Below are 13,335 nucleotides of genomic sequence, written 5' to 3' on the forward strand. Positions count from 1 at the left end.
CAGCCAATTCATTTTCAGACACGCCTCACGACATAACTTCAACTTCCCGCCGACCGGTACGAATATAATAATCATAATAATTTCGCGCTTCGCAAGGTAAATTGGATAAATTATTCCGAGCCGCGATAAAGTGCCAAAACGTTTAGCCACGTTCCGCGTTTCGAGCGTTTGTAAGGTTAGGTTGGGCCAAGCCGAAAGCCGAAAGCCGGGCAATATGGCTAAGACTAAGGAAATGCGAATAGGTAGGTATCCATAACATAGCGGCGTCTATGTTAGCCTCCCCGTCTTGGCGAAATTGAGCTGATGCTGAGGGTGCCCCGTCGGAAAAAGAAATGTTGAAAGTATTTACTCACCGCCATTTGCGGCGATTAAAGTTGAAGCTACCTCCTACCGCAGAAGTTTATGACCTTGCGAAACGGTAGAAGCCGAGTGAGATAAACGGTTCCTTCAATAATTTCCGATAAGCTTGAGGAACGTTGTTCTTAAAGGATAAACGCGATTGCCGGAAGCAATTTCAAAGAACAGCAGTTGAATTTTTCCTTTATATAATTTTTCTTTATCAAAATTCATCAAATATTGACAATATTGACAATTTCGACAATTTTGATATGTTTGACAATTTTGACAATTTTGACAATTTTGACAATTTTGACAATTTAGACAATTTAGACAATTTAGACAATTTAGACAATTTAGACAATTTAGACAATTTAGACAATTTTGACAATTTGACAATTTTGACAATTTTGACAATTTTGACAATTTTGACAATTTTGACAATTTTGACAATTTTGACATTTTTGACAATTTGACAAGTTTTGACAATTTTGACAATTTTGACAATTTTGACAATTTTGACAATTTTGACAATTTTGACAATTTTGACAATTTTGACAATTTTGACAATTTTGACAATTTTGGCAATTTTGGCAATTTTGACAATTTTGACAATTTTGACAATTTTGACAATTTTGACAATTTTGACAATTTTGACAATTTTGACAATTTTGACAATTTTGACAATTTTGACAACTTTGACAATTTTGACAATTTTGACAATTTTGACAATTTTGACAATTTTGACAATTTTGACAATTTTGATAATTTTGACAATTTTGACAATTTTGACAATTTTGACAATTTTGACAATTTTGACAATTTTGACAATTTTGACAATTTTGACAATTTTGACAATTTGACAATTTTGACAATTTTGACAATTTTGACAATTTTGACAATTTTGACAATTTTGACAATTTTGACAATTTTGACAATTTTGACAATTTTGACAATTTTGACAATTTTGACAATTTTGACAATTTTGACAATTTTGACAATTTTGACAATTTTGACAATTTTGACAATTTGACAATTTTGACAATTTTGACAATTTTGACAATTTTGACAATTTGACAATTTTGACAATTTTGACAATTTTGACAATTTTGACAATTTTGACAATTTTGACAATTTTGACAATTTTGACAATTTTGACAATTTTGACAATTTTGACAATTTTGACAATTTTGACAATTTTGACAATTTTGACAATTTTGACAATTTTGACAATTTTGACAATTTTGACAATTTTGACAATTTTGACAATTTTGACAATTTTGACAATTTTGACAATTTTGACAATTTTGACAATTTTGGCAATTTTGACAATTTTGACAATTTTGACAATTTTGGCAATTTTGACAATTTTGACAATTTTGACAATTTTGACAATTTTGACAATTTGACAATTTTGACAATTTTGACAATTTTGACAATTTGACAATTTTGACAATTTTGACAACTTTGACAATTTTGACAATTTTGACAATTTTGACAATTTTGACAATTTTGATAATTTTGATAATTTTGACAATTTTGACAATTTTGATAATTTTGACAATTTTGACAATTTTGACAATTTTGACAATTTTGACAATTTTAACAATTTTGACAATTTTGACAATTTTGACAATTTTGACAATTTTGACAATTTTGACAATTTTGACAATTTTGACAATTTTGACAATTTTGACAATTTTGACAATTTTGACAATTTTGACAATTTTGACAATTTTGACATTTTGACAATTTTGACAATTTTGACAATTTTGACAATTTTGACAATTTTGACAATTTTGACAATTTTGACAATTTTGACAATTTTGACAATTTTGACAATTTTGACAATTTTGACAATTTTGACAATTTTTGACAATTTTGACAATTTTGACAATTTTGACAATTTTGACAATTTTGACAATTTTGACAATTTTGACAATTTTGACAATTTTGACAATTTTGACAATTTTGACAATTTTGACAATTTTGACAGTTTTGACAATTTTGACAATTTTGACAATTTTGACAATTTTGACAATTTTGACAATTTTGACAATTTTGACAATTTGACAATTTTGACAATTTTGACAATTTTGACAATTTTGACAATTTTGACAATTTTGACAATTTTGACAATTTTGACAATTTTGACAATTTTGACAATTTTGACAATTTTGACAATTTTGACAATTTTGACAATTTTGACAATTTTGACAATTTTGACAATTGACATTTTGACAATTTTGACAATTTGACAATTTTGACAATTTTGACAATTTTGACAATTTTGACAATTTTGACAATTTTGACAATTTTGACAATTTTGACAATTTTGACAATTTTGACAATTTTGACAATTTTGACAATTTTGACAATTTTGACAATTTTGACAATTTTGACAATTTTGACAATTTTGACAATTTTGACAATTTGACAATTTTGACAATTTGACAATTTTGACAATTTTGACAATTTTGACAATTTTGACAATTTTGACATTTTGACAATTTTGACAATTTTGACAATTTTGACAATTTTGACAATTTTGACAATTTTGACAATTTTGACAATTTTGACAATTTTGACAATTTTTGACAATTTGACAATTTTGACAATTTTGACAATTTTGACAATTTTGACAATTTTGACAATTTTGACAATTTTGACAATTTTGACAATTTGACAATTTTGACAATTTTGACAATTTTGACAATTTTGACAATTTTGACAATTTTGACAATTTTGACAATTTTGACAATTTTGACAATTTGACAATTTTGACAATTTTGACAATTTTGACAATTTTGACAATTTTGACAATTTTGACAATTTTGACAATTTTGACAATTTTGACAATTTTGACAATTTTGACAATTTTGACAATTTTGACAATTTTGACAATTTTGACAATTTTGACAATTTTGACTCAAATTTGACAATTTTGACAATTTTGACAATTTTGACAATTTTGACAATTTTGACAATTTTGACAATTTTGACAATTTTGACAATTTTGACAATTTTGACAATTTGACAATTTTGACAATTTGACAATTTGACAATTTTGACAATTTTGACAATTTTGACAATTTTGACAATTTTGACAATTTTGACAATTTTGACAATTTTGACAATTTTGACAATTTTGACAATTTTGACAATTTTGACAATTTTGACAATTTTGACAATTTTGACAATTTTGACAATTTTGACAATTTTGACAATTTTGACAATTTTGACAATTTTGACAATTTTGACAATTTTGACAATTTTGACACAATTTTGACAATTTTGACAATTTTGACAATTTTGACAATTTTGACAATTTTGACAATTTTGACAATTTTGACAATTTTGACAATTTTGACAATTTTGACAATTTTGACAATTTTGACAATTTTGACAATTTTGACAATTTTGACAATTTTGACAATTTTGACAATTTTGACAATTTTGACAATTTTGACAATTTTGACAATTTTGACAATTTTGACAATTTTGACAATTTTGACAATTTTGACAATTTTGACAATTTTGACAATTTTTGACAATTTTCACAATTTCGACAAATTTGACAATTTTGACAATTTGACAATTTTGACAATTTTGACAATTTTGACAATTTTGACAATTTTGACAATTTTGACAATTTTGACAATTTTGACAATTTTGACAATTTTGACAATTTTGACAATTTTGACAATTTTGACAATTTTGACAATTTTGACAATTTTGACAATTTTGACAATTTTGACAATTTTGACAATTTTGACAATTTTGACAATTTTGACAATTTTGACAATTTTGACAATTTTGACAATTTTGACAATTTTGACAATTTTGACAATTTTGACAATTTTGACAATTTTGACAATTTTGACAATTTTGACAATTTTGACAATTTTGACAATTTTGACAATTTTGACAATTTTTGACAATTTTGACAATTTTGACAATTTTGACAATTTTGACAATTTGACAATTTTGACAATTTTGACAATTTTGACAATTTTGACAATTTTGACAATTTTGACAATTTTGACAATTTTGACAATTTTGACAATTTTGACAATTTTCACAATTTCGACAAATTTGACAATTTTGACAATTTTGACAATTTTGACAATTTTGACAATTTTGACAATTTTGACAATTTTGACAATTTTGACAATTTTGACAATTTTGACAATTTTGACAATTTTGACAATTTTGACAATTTTGACAATTTTGACAATTTTGACAATTTTGACAATTTTGACAATTTTGACAATTTTGACAATTTTGACAATTTTGACAATTTTGACAATTTTGACAATTTTGACAATTTTGACAATTTTGACAATTTTGACAATTTGGACAATTTTGACAATTTTGACCATATTGACAATTTTGACAATTTTGACAATTTTGACAATTTTGACAATTTTGACAATTTTGACAATTTTGACAATTTTGACAATTTTGACAATTTTGACAATTTTGACAATTTTGACAATTTTGACAATTTTGACAATTTTGACAATTTTGACAATTTTGACAATTTTGACAATTTTGACAATTTTGACAATTTTGACAATTTTGACAATTTTGACAATTTTGACAATTTTGACAATTTTGACAATTTGGACAATTTTGACAATTTTGACCATATTGACAATTTCGTATATAATTAAAACAATGGTTAAGTAAGTTTAATTTAAAATTGGAGGAAAAAACCGTTCAATTTTTGGCATGGTTCTATTTTGGCAACACAAAATTTTCGATCATGTTGCCAAAAATGAAAGAGACCTGTATATATAAAAGAAAAAAATTTAAATGTGTAGAATATTTCACATGCAAAAATTAAAAATCGAAAAAATGGGTTAAAATGGCCATAAACTGGGATTGATTGGGATTATATTTTTTTACATTTCAGTTACTTAAAAGTTCATTATGTTTTGATTCGTTCCAAATACAGAAATAAAAAAAGTGTGTTCTATGCTTGAGTTAGTTATTCAAATTGATCGGCCTTAGCGGTGAAAAGTGATGTCCTTTTTATTAGAGACATCTAAAGATGTAACCGCTAAGGCCAATCAATTAGAATAACAAACATAAATTACGGTGGTTAATCTCTTCATAAAATGCTTGAGTTAGGAATGAATAAAGTATTTTTCATAATCATCTTCACTTGACATGTAAATCCAGCTAGAAGTAGTTCAACTTTATCAAAATTTTAATTTTAGACCTTTTCTATCGTTTAAAGTGTAAGTTAAGCTTTACTTGAGATGGAGAAGTAACATATTGAGTGTTCAACATTCTCGTTTCTCAATATGATATTAATTTGTTTCAAAACTTACCTTTTGCATTGGAGATTATCTGTAAAAAAAAACAAAAAGTACATCCATTAGAACAAGCTCTTCAAGAACCATTTCGAAAATCACGATTTGATTTATTTAAGAAATATTTCAATTTTCGGCAGTTTAGCTCAAACAGCTATCCAAAACGAGGAGAAGAAGAAGAAGAAATATTTCAATTTGTTTTGTTATTTTATTATTTGACGAATTTTTTAGAAATTTTTAAGTGCATCGTCAAAATTTTGCCATTCTGTGATATTTATAAGACAGTAGCTGACTCGGTGTGCTTTAAAAAATAAATGAAATTTGTAAAAAATATTTATATTATGATTATTCTTGGTCTGCTTCATTTTAAATTTATTTCATAATTGTCAAATGAGAACTGAATTTTTACTTTACCCTTCTAATCACCCACCACTTGGAGGAGTTTTTTTTATAATCATACCCATTTTTTCGTACTCAAAAACTCTCTTTTCCTTCCTTCCTTTATATTGAATGGAAGAATGGGAAATGGGAATGGGGTTTGTTTTTCCATTTGCTTGATTGGTCTCCAGTTATACAAAAAATTGTAGGGGTGCCTTTCCCCTTTCCTATTTCCCCACTGAAAGGTGGGAGTGGAACAAAATATCAATACACGGGGTAAACAGATGACAGTTGTTCCAATTATTTCAGCTATTTATACCAATCATCAATAGTTGATTTTTTTCGCATTCAACTATTAATAAAATAGATTCAACTGTAAACTGCAGGTTGACCTTATGCAATCAACTATAAATATAAGCGATTTAACTTTAATGTTATGATTGATTCAACTATAAATATGATAGACTCAACTATAATTGAAGAATTGAATTCAGACATTCTACAATAAATATAATAGATTCAACTATAAATTGCTGATTGACTTCCTGCAATCAACTATAAACATAACAGATTGAACTATAAAAGTATAGTTGATTTAACTGTTAATATGATAGTTTGGACTACAATTGTATATTTGACTCAAGGCATTCAACTAGAAATATAATAGATTCAACAAGTGGTTGATGTTTTCAATTTGCTGGATTGCAACTTAAATTAGGGTATCTTTAGACGATGGTGTAAATAACTCACCTACACAGCAAGAGAAAATATCGTGTAATTTTAGATCGAAAACGATGCACGAAATCGGAACATCGTTTTTGATCTAAAACTCTATCACTGTGTATGTTTAACAAGAATGTAATTTTTGGGGCGTGTGAATTTAGATCGATAACGATGCACGTCAATGGAACCACCTTTTGTCGTGTAGAAATACACAGCGATGTAAATTATTATTTTATTTTGATAGTTCGCAGCTTTTGATGCATTTATTTTAAGGTATACCTAAATAATTAATAAAAACACATTGATAACTTTTACTGAACATATTTTTATTTCCAAAACGAAGCATAAAAAAAAATCACCCACGATCATGATAGGTTGGGATGACGGACTTCGCACAGCCTATTTTTTACCGGTCAGCGTCTTCTTCAGTATTCTCGAATGGTTGGCATTTCTTTCCGGACATCATGGTTCCACTTCCCTGCGTAATATGGTGAAACAAAAATAATAATTAGATTCCACATTTTCTACTTATATAATGTCATTCACCTAATCTTCATCCGAATTCCATGTGGACTTATTTGCAATTCTTGGCTGTTTTCATCGTCAATTTTCTTGCCGAAGTATATCGCAAACTGATTCGAACTTTTATGGATGCTCGGACAAAAACAAACACAAATGGCACAAGTTGGGAATTTTCATTCAATTTTAAACAAACAGATATATTTTTACACTGTTTGTTTACAATTACATCAAAAGGAGTTGAAATTTACATCTTTCGTGAATTACACTTGTAAGAAAATAGATCACTCGTGTTTTAGATTCCGTATACTTTTAGATATTTTTTGCTGTGTAGAGCAAAAAAAAACAAACGAGAACTTTGAATTTGATTTTGTGTTAAATAAAAAATTGGATAACGAAGACGAATCTGTGCCGGTTCCTTTGCGGGACAAACGCAAAAGATCATACTTTGCGAAAAATTGCGTAAGTCTGTCGTTATTTTTGTTAATGTTAAGGGGGGGGGGGGGGGGGGGGGTAGGGTCTAACACTTTCAAAAAATCGATTTTTTTATTTTTTTATTTTCTTATTGTAAAACATTTCAAGAATGTTGTGTCAAATTTTCAAGTCAATTGAAGCAAAACTGTAGAAGTTATAGGCCTTTATCTCCTCCTATCTAATACTGCAAGAAAGCAAGAGCAGAAACTTCAAACGCGTTTTTCTCGAAAGCACATTTTTAAAGTCCGTGGACATCGTCATTTGAAAACTATTTCACCGATTCTTTTCAAATTTGGAACATATTTTCTACATTTAAAATACCAGACCCCAACGTTTTTCTTTTTTGATTTTTTTACTTTAGGGAGATTTTAGAGGTGAAAAATGGCGGATTTTTAAGTGAAAAATCGTAGTTTTTACTTCAAACAACCACAAAAATTTCATAAAAATATTTTTAAGTTAAATAAAAACGTTGGGGTCCAGAAAAACATCTATTAAAAATATTTTGCTCTGATATTTTGACTTCAGATGATTCTGTGCTGAGATACAGTGTCAACCGCAAATCCTGTTTTCTAAAAGGCATTCTCAAAAATGCTCCGTCACCGGCTCATTTTTCAATATTTTTCTACGAAAAAATTAATAAATGTTCTTTTAACAATGTTTTGTATAATGCAAAAAATTTGAATACATTTGTTTGAACGATAGCTCTAGAAAAAAATCGTGAAAATGGTGTTTTTTTATACCCGTTAGACCCTACCACCCCCCCCTAAAACTAATTTAGATTTCCCTTATTTCTTTTGTTTCAGGTGATATCACTAGCTTCGTATTTCGGAGATCTTCTCAAAGTCAACAAAGCCTATCAGGTGTCCAGTATTCGGCGTCGCTAACTGAAAAGTTAGCGGCGCTAATTAGATCGCTAACTCAGCCGAAGTTAGCGATCGCTAATTAAATCTATAATAAAGCGCTTATCGCTAATCGAAAGTAGAAAGTTTTCGAACTTATTTTGTAATATTTCTGTGCATATCAGTTGCGTCAGTCCACTTTAAATTTTAGTTACCGTATTTGGTGGAAAGTAAAAGGAAAAATTTTTGAATCAAATTCTTCGAAATATTCCCCCGCTTATCAATTTTTTTTGCTTCAGTTACGGTGCGTTCGTTAATTGATTTTTTTGGGTGATGCATCAATCGATCGATTTTTTTTTGGTAGATGTAAAATCACTTTCCAATGCTTTCGCATACGTTTGTTTGTAATTTACGGACGCCAGCACCGATAAAAAAATCACTTCGATAGAAAAAATCTATTTACGAACACGCCATTAATACAAAGATTCTCTTTAGGTAGATGTTTTGTTTTGTCCGAAATAGTTTTTCATCTTTTTTGACATTATAACTCAAAAGATTTATTGATTTATTGACTTATTTTGTCCTAGTAATTTTTTATCTCTTTTAAATTCAAAGAAGGCTTATGCTGCAGACATAAATTCAAGTGGAGACAATTCAAAAAGATGCTAATTCCTATAATTCAAGTCAAAATCGAGATCGAAAAGCTTCTGAAATCAATCTTTAATGAAAATTTAAATACCTGATCGAATTCATAAATTTAAATCTGAATTATGCCGAATTTATGATCTTTAAGTCGATGACCAAATGAATACTTCAAAGAGGTAGCGTGCTTCAGTTAGCGGAACTTTCTTATCCGCTAGCTGAAGAAAAAATTAGCGAGAAAATAAATTCGCTAACAGAAAGTTAGCGGACTAATTAGCGATTAGCGGATGAGCATTTTTGTGCCGGACACTGCCGGTGCCAGAAAATGCACTGTCGGATCTGGCCTTGGTGCTGCAGGGACAACTAGACGATTAAAGGCTCGAACTTGACTGCAGAAAAAATATTAAAAATATAAAATAATTTTTTTTCCGATTCGGTTGTTTTTTTTATAATTCTTTATTTAAAACGGCTCAAATGATAAATTTTGATATCTGAAATACGAGTTTAAAATTTGAATTTCTTATCTTTTTCCCCCCTTTGTTCCTTTAGGTCTATCTCTGCCAGGTGCAAAATTTTATTGAATTCTGAAGTCTTTGACTATTGTCATACATACAGCTTTTTGATGTTCAGCCTAATCCTTCTACTAAGATCAGTGCATCTCCCGGCATGAACAGAAAAAAAAACAATTTGTTGGGCAAGGCCAGCAACAGCAGACAAGTAAAGGCAAGCAAAATCTTCGAATAGCGTCGGGGTCATTATTAATTGTTATTTTCGGATTTCAGCATCGTGGCGGTGACAAACGATCACCCAGAATAACCAAAACTATGGCAATCTTCAAGCTGCTGACATGAGAATCAACAAACTATTCGTATTGCTTGATGGAAGCGACTTCCAAATACAACTAAAAATATGAGAAAGTGAAAATCTACAATATCTTTAGTAAGAATCTGAAATCAATCGTGAAAATTTCATCTCTAGGGTTAAATCAACTTTACCCTCATAGTTGAATCTTCTATATCTGTAGTTGACCTCATGGAACCCATAATAAAAATAAAACTGAATCTATCATTTCTATAGTTCAATCAGCTATAACCTTATAGTTGAATGTACCATACTTATGGTTGATTGCAGAAATTCAATCATACGATTAAAGTTGAATCCATTATATTTATTGATGAACACTTAAAATCAATCAAACTTATATAGTTGAATGTATAATATATACTGTTGAATGCGAAAAAAATAAACTGATAATCAATAATATGTATCGTTAAAAGCTTAAAATTTATAGTTGGTCGAGAATCAGTCAGAAATATGATTGAATATAAGTGGATTATTATTGGAAATACTATACTCCTCTTTCCGTGTAGAAACCTTTTTTGTCCTCAAATATCCTTCCCTGTCAAATTGTTCTTCAGTTATTCAAAAAACTGTATGGAAGTACTCCTTCCTTTTTCGCATTTCTCCATTGGAAAAATAAATGTCCATAAAAACCATTCTCGTACCAAAATACCTTCCCTTGCTAAATTTAATTTCATTTGCTCGATAGTTTTATAGTTTTGCAAAAAAAAAACTGTAAAGAAGCTCCCCTCCCCGCTTCCTACCTCACTACTGGAAAGAGAAGGGGTCCAAACAATCGGAAAAATATTTCTCCTTTCCAAGTACCCTCTCATGTCAAATTTGGTACCATTTGCGTGATTGGTTCTCGAGTTATGCAAACATTTCTCTTTTGTTTTGCAAACATTTGACTTCATGTGAGAGGGAGTTTCGAATTTCTGCAAAGTTTTAAGCAAATCGGTTCAGTAGTTTCCGAGTCTATAGGAAACAGAAAGACAGACAGACAAAAATCCGTTTTTAAATAAACTTCGGGTTCTATACACATCCAACATTCTGAGCGACAAAAACAATTCAGCTACAAAATAAAAAAAATTGACTAGGTTCAAATTATGATCGATCCTGATAATAAAAAAAAGTATATCAGAATGAGGATTAGGATTAGGAATGGGATCATCACCATGATAAGGATCAGCTTCACTATCAGGATCAGGATCAGATTCAAGACCAGTAACAAGATTAGGTTCTAAACCATGATCAGAATAAGCAAGCTTAGGTTCAGAGTCACGATCAGGATTATTTAGAATCATGATCAGGATCAGAAGGATCAGAATCAGGCAGATCTGATTAATGATCAAGATCAGATTCTCGGTCAAGATCAAGATTAGAAACAAAATCATGATCAGATTTAGGATAGTGGTCAAGGTCAATATTATGATCAGAATCAATTAAAGGATCAATTTCCAGATAAAGATCTGCATAATAAAAAAAAAGTAGTATAGGGAGATCAAAATTCCAAATTATTGATATTTCAGGATAAGACTCCAGTATGAAAACTTTGATTTTAAAATTACATAGCTGATGAGAACTATTCATTGAAAACAGAAAATTGAGTTCGCTTCGGTCTTTGAATTCACATTTTATTAACAGCTTGGCATTGTGATGAATCATTACGATTATTTTCACATGGAGACATATGTAACTTTTTCAACTAATCCCAACAAATAATTTTCCTTTGCCTTTGGAGGGTTTCCCAAAGACCTTGTGCCTCAATAGTAGAAGAGGCCGCATAATTCCACAGACACGCACACCTGAGGCACAACGCCAATCCCATGTAGACCTCTAAATTAGCCTTAATATTCGTTCGATTTTCTCCCATCATTCGGACGGAATCATTCAGCTCCCCATTGAAAGAGCTCTCTGATGAAGAAGTAAACTTTGGTGGTTGTAACAACGCGTGCCTAATTTGGCGGCGTGGAACAAATAGGAAGGTACCTACGTTTCCAACCACTTCCAGCTTGCGCTTAGTTAATGTCATAATTTATTTGGCTGATTTTTGTGACTTTCAGCATTCACAGATGCCGAATGGGCGAACGGATTGTAAAAAGAAGCAATTCAACCGTTCTTTGTAAGGGTGCCGTAAATTAGTTTGTTGTTGCTTGATCACGTTGAACATTCGAGACAGTCCGACAAAAGGAATGGATGGAATTTGTAGGTTGCATAAGAAGAAAAGTTGCTCGTCTTCATTGAGCAATACTCTCTGAAGTTACAGATGCACCATGCTGTAAATCATTTGATAACTAAACAGGTTTTGCTGTTATTTCTTGTCTCTGACGGAAGGTGCTTCAATTTGCTTTAAATTTTTTTCCAATTCAAGCTTCCGAGATTCAGTCGGAATCGTCTTTGTGCAACATCATCATCGAAATGCAATTATTATGCACCAACTTCACAATTTGTGAGAAGCCCACACGTGCAGTGAATCACTCCAAGAAATTGAAAGTGAAATTCTTATCGCATATCCGTCGTTGCCATCGACGATGTGTTGCTTCAGGTGTAGAGTAATTTTTTTTACTAAGGTGTTCCTTACTTCGTCACAAGTACCCACACTTCGGCCTACCGTTCTCTTCCAACTTCAATAAAATCAAAAGCAGGGCCAAACCTTTGACTACCTGTTCACGTATCAAAAGCTCATTACTCATCAGACTCACCTGTCGGTATGAGTTTGATGAACATCTTCCAATCGACACCTTTCTAATTTTTCCACCCGTACATGTGCATATTTCTCGCGCCACTACACACTTAGTCCAGGAAGATGGATGGATGCTTCAAATTGTCTGAAACGTCAGTTTGGTCCTTGTAGCACAACAACAAAAACAACAACTCGCTGCGGAGCCTTCTAGTGGAACGATTCATCAATGTGAAACGACCGGTGAACTTTAAACATATAAACACAATGTTGATTTTGAAGTGTGGTTATGGTTATTGATATTATTATAACAAGCCGCGCGCGGTCCAGTCTGGCAGTCAGTCAACCGACCACATTGAGTGCGATGCAAGGTGCAGTTGCATTGTCAAGTGCATCGAAGGAAGGAAAGTGAAATTTCAATTGTTTTCTGTTTGAAGTAAACAAATTTATTCCGATTGTGATCCAATGTTTACGGAACTTTATTGCTACAATAAACTATTGTAATGTTTTTTTATCGACTGTTTTTTATGTTTTAATGTTCTTTTTTTGGCTGTTTTTTGGTCTTGGATTTCAAGCAAACAAC

This window comes from Uranotaenia lowii, unplaced genomic scaffold (genome assembly GCF_029784155.1).
Source record: "Uranotaenia lowii strain MFRU-FL unplaced genomic scaffold, ASM2978415v1 HiC_scaffold_981, whole genome shotgun sequence".
Taxonomy (NCBI): domain Eukaryota; kingdom Metazoa; phylum Arthropoda; class Insecta; order Diptera; family Culicidae; genus Uranotaenia; species Uranotaenia lowii.